At 46.0% G+C, this 8154-nt stretch overlaps 2 long non-coding RNA genes across 3 annotated transcripts in view; one reads left to right on the forward strand and one right to left on the reverse strand.

The window, feature by feature from the left end:
* The window catches only part of LOC109300466, a 19393-nt gene that overhangs the window by 2101 nt on the left and 9138 nt on the right, over positions 1–8154 (forward strand). Inside the window, exons 1-2 of one of the 2 annotated variants that reach the window (XR_002098242.1) lie at positions 7458–7550; positions 7655–7775. This is a non-coding gene — a long non-coding RNA (uncharacterized LOC109300466). Of the gene's footprint in view, positions 1–7457; positions 7551–7654; positions 7776–8154 lie in introns of those variants that run through there. The other variant, XR_002098243.1, reaches the window with a different exon arrangement.
* LOC109300468 lies at positions 5873–6665 on the reverse strand. The gene is made up of 2 exons (XR_002098245.1): positions 6573–6665; positions 5873–6218 (listed from the first exon to the last, which is right to left on the reverse strand). It is a non-coding gene; the product is annotated as an uncharacterized LOC109300468 (long non-coding RNA).

The following is an 8154-nucleotide window of genomic DNA, read 5'->3' on the forward strand; positions in this document are numbered from 1 at the left end:
CAAGTGGCCTCCTCTGGACCCTCTCCATGTTGTCCACATCCCTCCTGATGTGCGGCGCCCAGAACTGGATGCAGTACTCCAACTGTGGCCTGACCAGTGCTGCATAGAGGGGAAGGATCACCTTGGACCTGCTTGAGATGCATCTGTGGATGTAGGACAAGGTACAGTTGGCCTTTCTGGCCACATCCCCACTGTCGGCCCATGTTCGTTGTGGCCACCGGGCTTCGAATATCCATTCTCATGCGACTTTCGCCCTGGTGGTAAACGTAGGGTGTCCTATGGGCTCGTGTCATTGACCAAGCAGGTGTCTCCTCCTTGAGTCACCTTCCCCGTCCTCTTCTGCCATGACTTGTTGTTCTTCAGTAGATGGGACTGGTCATCGGGTTTGCTCAGCAGCCCGTGGTTCGCCCGGCAGTCATTCACAGGGCTCCGCCACCCCTACACCCTGGCCTCACGCCCCCTCATGTGAGTCATCCCTCCGTCGGCCTCGTTCCCTTTTGTGGAGTCATGTCTCACGACTTGATGTCTGTGTACTCATCGCCTGTGGTCAGGTTCGCCCGTGCGGGCCTGCCCCCTCTGCCTTTCCTGCCTCCACCTCTTCTTTGGGGAAACACAAAAAAAACTTCCAAGGTTCTCCCTTGGCCCCGTTCCTCAGGGATACTCCCAGTACCTTCTACTCTCCCCCTTCACACAGGGCAACCAAACAGAAACGCGTCAACAAAACACTAATGTGATGAGCCACCTCCTGACGTGGCTACGCCCTGTCCCCTTAATATTCTTCCCCTTGCTCTAGCTTGGGAACACTCTTCTTACTGCCATTCGCCTCCGGGATTCACTCCCATTCTCCCATCGACCCAAATGGGACTGGCGGCAATACCCGCCCCAATTGTAACCCCCTTGGGTCTCTCCCCGGGGTCTTTTTGCTGTGGCATGGCTCCCTTCTCGCCCTGGTCATCCCAATACTCCCAGCTGCGGTCCACTCAAGCGTCAGCTGCGGCTCTGACTCCATCTCCAAATCTGGAGTGCCTGCCACTCACTCGCCTTTCTGTCCGTGCTCCCGATGAGGCGCTCTTCCCCACACTGTTTGTGTCTGCCCCCAGCTTATTGGGCTCTGCGGGTCCCACGGAGATCCTCTTCCCTCCCAGAGGTGGCTGCAGCTCCCTTTTCTCACTGCTCTCTCCTCCTCCTCCTTTTACCTCCGTGGCATCAGCCTCTATTTTTATCTCCACTGGCCAGCGTTTGCAGCTGACGTCACCGGCCGGCCTTAATTGGATAAAGAGGTGGCTGATGAGCCACACGGGCTCTTCTTTCTGCCCCTGCTGTGCTGCATCTCCTGTTGCCAGTGAGTACTCCTTGTTACTTCTTCCCTCTCTTTCCCTGGGACATTCATTTTGGCATCAATAATGACTCCAAGATCCTTTTCTGCCTCTGCACTGACAAGAAGGGAGTTCCCCAGCCTGTAAGTATGGCGCTGGTTCTTCCTCCCCAAGTGCAGTACCTTGCACTTCTCAGTGTTGAAACCCATCCTGTTCTCATCCGTCCACCCCTGTAACCTGTCTAGGTCCCATTGCAGCCTATTCCTCCCTTCTAGCGTGCCCACATCCCCCTACATCTTAGTGTCATCTGTGAATTTGAACAGGGTGCTTTTTATCCCCTCGTCCAAGTCGCTGATGAAGACGTTGAACAGTGCGGGCCTGAGGACCAAGCCCTGGGGGACCCCACTGCCCACATCCCTCCAGGTCGAATAAGACTCCTCCACCACCACTCTCTGGGTGCGACCCTCCAGCCAGTCAATGACCCAATTGACTGTGTAGGTGTCGACGCCACAGTCCCCTAGTTTTTTAATGAGAACGGGGTAGGAGACAGTGTCAAAGGCCTTCCAAAAGTCCAGGAAGACTATATCCACTGCTACTCCTGCATCTAAGGATTTGGTGACCTGGTCGTAGAAGGCCACCAGGTTGGTCTGACAGGACCTGCCTCTAATGAACCCGTGTTGGTTGCCCCTAAGCATAATCTCCCCTGCTGGCCCCTCGTGGACATGTGCCAGGATAATTCTCTCAAAAAGCTTACCCAGGATCGAGGTAAGACTGACTGGCCTATAGTTTCCCGGGTCCTCCTTCCTCCCTTTTTTGAAAATGGGAACCACATTAGCCCCTTTTCTTTATTCCTCTACCCATTGGCATCTGTGCTGGGGAGGCCAAATCTTCTATTGATGATTCTCTACAGCAGGGTAGGAGGCATCTTTAGGCTTCTCAAAACAAGACCCCTGGGATGTTTTGACAAAAGAAGATGTAAGGGATGTTTTGCTGTCTGAAGAGCTCTCGCAGCTGTTTTGCCCCTTTGCAATATCCTGGTGAGGTCTTGGTGAATTTCTGAAGTTTGGCAGTTGCCAAACGGGTTCCATCATCCCTCTCATATCCACTGTGTTGTGTACTATGTGTTTAAGAGGGATAAATACCACTTGTGTTTCTTTGCTTTGAAATATCCTTGAATTCAGAGTAGTAGTCAACTAACAGTAATTAGTCTCTTTGTCAAATTCAAATAAATGCTTTCCTTGCTTTTGCATTGTCTCTCTACATATTATGCCCTTGGATTGGCTCTCCCAGGGGCTTTTTATGCAGCAATTATATCACAACAAGCTCTCATTACTGTTATCTGAGAACTTAGGCCAGGCTAGAACAAAATATACCTTGCCTTTGCTTATATTTTTCAGTATCTGGATGGCTGCCGTGTATTTTAGTGAGTGGCTCTTTCCCCAGAGCTGGGGAAAAAATAAGTTCTTCTCTAATATGTAGAACACTGTCCTCTCCACTAATTCCATCCCTGCCTGGCCAATGTTGCCCCAGATAGAGAGAGAGGTCTAATTCTAGCTCTTTCATCAGGTCAGTCTCATAAAATGTGTAGGCTGCACTAGCTTAGCCTGTGCTTCATAAACTAGCTCTATTCTGAGTGGCTCAGACTCCTGTTTCTGTCACCATTTCCAGTGCCAAGAAATGTAATTTTCCAATGATGCCCAAAAGGGCTTATTAAATATTTTGGATACATATATACATTTAGAATGAGTTTTTCAAATGGTTAATCATTCCCATCATTTTCTGGAGATCCAGTTAACATGGTGGAGTAGGCATTCCAGTTATTGCTTTTGGTGTATCTGGATTAGCAATTAAGCCATCTTTGCTCAATTTACATCCAATAGAAAGAACTTCTGCTAGACCAATTATTGATGGGAGTTAAGCATATGCATGCAACATATTTTTCTCTCACTCTCTGCAAAACTTTCCCAAGACTTTCACAAAGTTCTTTAAGTACCCTAAGCCAAAGTAAAACATTATCCAATATAACACCTTGTAATGCCTCAAAGACTCATGAAATTACTCTCTGAGATACCATGGGAGCAGAATTAATACCAAATGGCATTTCCTTAAATCTGAAATGTTCAAAAGGTGCATTAAAACTCACCAGGTTGCAGCTTGATTCATGTAATGTAACCTGCCAAAGTGCATCCCCTTCATTAATGCTCCAAATACTTTTGCTTCAGAGAGCTTCGTTGCCACTGCTTCAGCAGTTTTCATAGGACGGTGTTTACATTTTATGACTTTATTTAAAACAGGAGGATCAATGCATATCGGTTCTTTATTTGGCTTTGCAATTATAACCATACAGTTAATTGAGTCTGCAATTAATACAATTAATTAATTGTATTTTTCAGCAAGGCCCTGCTTTCTCCATGTCATCATGGAGTTCATTTTTAACACTATCTCTCTCTTAAGAACAAATTGCAGTTGATCAATGGAGCACTACAATTACTGATCTGCTCCCAGGCATCTTCTGCCTTGGGAAACATCTAAGAATTCCCCTACAGGACTGTCATCTCAGAGAGGGTTGACAAGAGCTACAAAGGATGGTGTTAAAATTTGTGGAATTTCACATGGTATCTGGGTGGCTCTTTCAAAAGTGCAATCCATCTCTCTGGAGGAGTGTTCTTGCTGAGTGAATGCTTTTTTGAGATTTGTGAGGTGACGATCATGGGTTTTCTCTTCAGTGCAAATTCAGTGGCATCAGAGGGCTTGGCTGCATATTACAGCTTTCTTGGTGTGTTTAGGGTGATTGCTGGTTCTGTGCAGATATGTATGTTGGTTGATGGGTTTCTTGTATATCATGGTCTGTATTTTACCATTCTGGATAGTGATTATTGCATCTAAAAAGGAGATGTTGGTGCTTGAGTATTCAAGAGATAGTTGGATGGAGGGGTGATGATTGTTAAATTTCTGATGGAATTCAATCATAGATTGCAGGTTTTCAGTCCAAATTATGAAGAAGTCATTGATATATCTTAAGTATAGCAATGTTTGATGGTGCAGTTCTTGAGGAATTCTTCTTCCAGGTGCCTCATAAAAAGTTTGGCATACTGTGGCACTATTTTGGTGCCTATAGCTGTGCCCATGGTCTGGAGGAAGCGTTGGTTATTGAAAGTGAAGTTGTTGTTTGTGAGGATGAAGTGTATAAGGTCAGTAATATCTTCGGATCTGTACTCTGAGTTGTCATCTTGCTCTTGTAGGTATGTAAGGTAGGCTTGGATACCATCCTGATGTGGGATGTTGGTATATAAACTGGTAATATCGATGGTGGCTAGGAGGGTGTTGCTGGGAAGGTGGTCTATGCTTTTATGTGTTCATAGAAAGTCGGTAGTGTCTTGGACAAAACTTGCTGTTTGGGTGACAAGAGGTTTTAGGATTGATTCAATGAAACCTGATATTTCCTTAGTTAGGGTTCCAGGGTTGGATATGATAGGTCTGCCGGGGTTCCCTTGTTTGTGAATTTTAGGGAGCATGTAAAAAGTCCCTGGGTTAGGTAGTGGGGGCATCAAGGTCTGTAGTTTTTTTGCAGTTCTGATGGAAATGATTTGATGGTAGTTTTGAGTTTCAAGGTGAAAAGGAGAGTAGGATCTTCCTGTAGTTTTTTGTAGTAGGTGATGGCAAAGAGTTGTCTGTTGGCTTTTTTTATGTAGTCTTCACAGTTAAGGGTGGCTATGGCTCCTCCTTTATCTGCTGGTTTTATTACTATTGGGCAGTTAGATCTTAGAGCCTATGGCCCTTCTCTCTCACAGGGAGAGGTTGTTATGGTGGTATGTATTGCTGATTATTTCATTGTTCATTCTTTCCCTGAAGCAGTCAATATAATGGCCAAGTTTAGAGTTGCGTCCACTGCGAGGTGTCCAATCTGATGGTTTTGGGGGTTGATCTTTTCCTCGCTGTTGTCAGAGGATGAATTGTTGTTGTAAGTGGATTCGTTTTGGTGTGGATAATTACGAGGCTTTTTTGCAAAAATGTTTTTGCATTTAAAAGCATGTGGAAATTGGCTCCTCCCCCACAGTATTAATGAATCAGTATTTTCCGACAAATAAGTATTTACCCCCAAATTCCTGCCTCTGCTCACCTTCTTCACCCTCCAGCTGAATCATGGAAGATCACCTGTCCATGGGAATGCACTCTTTAATACGGTATTCTGCTCCAGCATGCCCTGTCTTGGGCACCGCAGTCAGTAGTGCTGCGTACCTCTATTACCTCAGAAGAATAGGCCTATCTAGGCGGTGCATCACCATTCACTGTGGGGGGAGACCAATGCAGAGAAATCATTTAGTTTCTCTGCGATGTCCTTCCCTCCTTAATTGCTTCTTTCATTTCCTGGGGGTGTCTAACAGGTGCTCCAATTCCCTTGCAGGTGTTTTCCCTCAGTGATCCTTAAAGAATCTACCATGGCTTGTTTTTCTAACCTTGGCAATTTTCTGCTAATATTCCCTGGTATCCCTCCTACACTCCACCTGCCACAGTGTAGATTTCTTTCCTTTGCCTTCAGGTGAGCTGCGTTTTCATTTTCTAAGGGATGATGCTTCTTCAGCTCAAATCCTGCCTGACCTCTGCCATTCAGCCTATTTGGCCCTTCCCATCCCGTTTCCTTTTCTGTTCCAGGCTCTCTATCACTTCTGTAGTTCTGGCCAGTTAAGCAGCTTCCATTCCAGACCCAAGGGTTTCTATTTCTTTGCTCTGACTGGTCCTCAAGATTTACGAACCTTCTCCTACCCTCCATTTCCCCTGTGCTGCAGTTTTGTTTCCCAATGGATAGATGATTGACTTTTCAGTTTATGGCAGGTTTTTCCTTCTGAAGAAAGCACCAAGCATTCCTGTTCGCAGGTGATGCTGTTGCTCTCTGTTGGCTTTCTGCAGTAAAGAGAGGTAGAGATCAGAGCTGGTGGCTTAAATACTTCTCGGGCCTTCATCTGGGATAACAGGACTAGACACAGTTTAAGCAGCAAGGTGGTTAATGACAGCTAGTCCAGGGAATGTGTCTCATCTTTAGTGGCACAGTTTGTGCAGTGGGACTGTTAGCACAACTGTCTCCCAGATAATCCTAAGGGACTGTTAAAACACGATTAACCCTTAAATGGAATGTGAAATACAAATACAGACAACTCAGTGTCCTAAAATCAAAGTCTAACTTCATTAGTACACCAAGTATTATCTTAGCATTTTCTATATTCAGAGAGAGAAAAACATTCAGTACAGTAATATCACCCAATACCAGATGTTACTTTGCTTAACAGAAAAGACAGCCACTCAGTTCCTGGAAGCAAAGGGTACGTTGTGGGCTTGGATGGTCCAGACAGGTGTTGAAGGCTGGATTTATGACGATGATGACAAACTTTCTTGCTCCCCACTTTTATGCTTTTCTTCAGCTTCACTCCTTTGATGACTCTTTGCTTTCAGATTGGTCTCTCTGCAGTCAGCATACTGTCCATCTTTTATCCCATCAGCATGTTTTTTGTCTAACAGACCCATCACAAGCACACCTCTTAATCTGGCCTTTTTCTGGTGTCTTACTTTGGGCATTGTCCATTGGTCTCCCTTATCGCCTTTCATTAATATATCCAATCCTTTCATCCCTCTGATTCAGCTGGTTAGTGCCAAGTTCAGTTAATTGGAGCTGGTAACAAGGCCATTGTTATGTTAAAAAAAAACTTCTCACAGTGATAAAAATAAAAAGATATATAATGAGCACCTATAAGCTCTACAAAAACAACTCAAAGCCAGCTAATTTAAAAAGTTAATAAGGACAAAACTTAAGCAATGATTAAATAAGCCTAAATATAAACAATACTATAAGCAGGTACAACTTCAAAGCATTAAACATAACAAGCTACCCTAACAGGACCGTCCTGGCCAGTTCCTCTTTCAGTTCAGAGCAAAACCCAGAGGATTCAGGTGAGTGAAGATAGTCTAACCCTTCCCACAGAACATGCTTGCCCCTCAGGGCTCATTAGGCTATAGCCCAGCAGCCTTGATCTGGGCTCTTTCCATCCACCCAGCTCTCTCAGGCAACAGGATCTCAAAGAGGAGAAAGCACAGGGAATGGGGAGGTCTGTTAGGTCAGGCAGCAGCTGTTACAGACCCTGCTCATCCTCAAGCTTCACCAGAGTGACTTTCAGCAGCAATTTGGGCCTGTTGGAGAACACAAGAGGTTTCTGCAGGAGCCATCTGCAGTGGCTGGTTTTGGTACATGCTGCCTCCATTTACCTTGTTGGTAGATGCTGACTCCATTTCTCTGCTTTGGTGGAACTGGCACAGCAAATGTTTTTTATTCCTCTGATTCTCCATAGGGATGCCTGGCACTCCACTGGCCATTTTAAAGAGACAGGACCCTCAGCATTATGAGATCATGATCATGGGGCCAAGCTGGTCCTGAATACCTTCACCACTACATGACTTCAGCTGCCGTAGGTACTGAGCACCCGCCAGGGGCTGATCTTTGCTAGTCCCAGCATAGAAAGAAATGACAAATCATGGGTGTAAGGTGGGGCTGGGCAAGGCTGGTGAGGATGGCTGTGACAGAGAGGTCAGGTAACAAGCTGACAAGCTATCATTACCGATGCGTTGCGTCAGCAGCTCGTTTTCAGTTGTGTCTGTCATGTACCTTACTCAGACCTCTTGTGCTTCAGCCTTGGTTTCTCCAATAGCCCCTCTGTGTGTTGGAAAGTGGCATAGGTGCCAACTTTTATTTTTGCTGGGGGGGGGGCACCCTAAGATGATGCCCTCCCCCCCGCCCGACAGCACAGCCAGAGCAGAGTTGAGGGGAGCCCAATGGGGGTGGGGGGGGGGG

Source organism: Gavialis gangeticus, unplaced genomic scaffold, assembly GCF_001723915.1.
Source record: "Gavialis gangeticus isolate Ggan-Ray unplaced genomic scaffold, GavGan_comp1, whole genome shotgun sequence".
In the NCBI taxonomy this organism is placed as follows: Eukaryota; Metazoa; Chordata; order Crocodylia; family Gavialidae; genus Gavialis; species Gavialis gangeticus.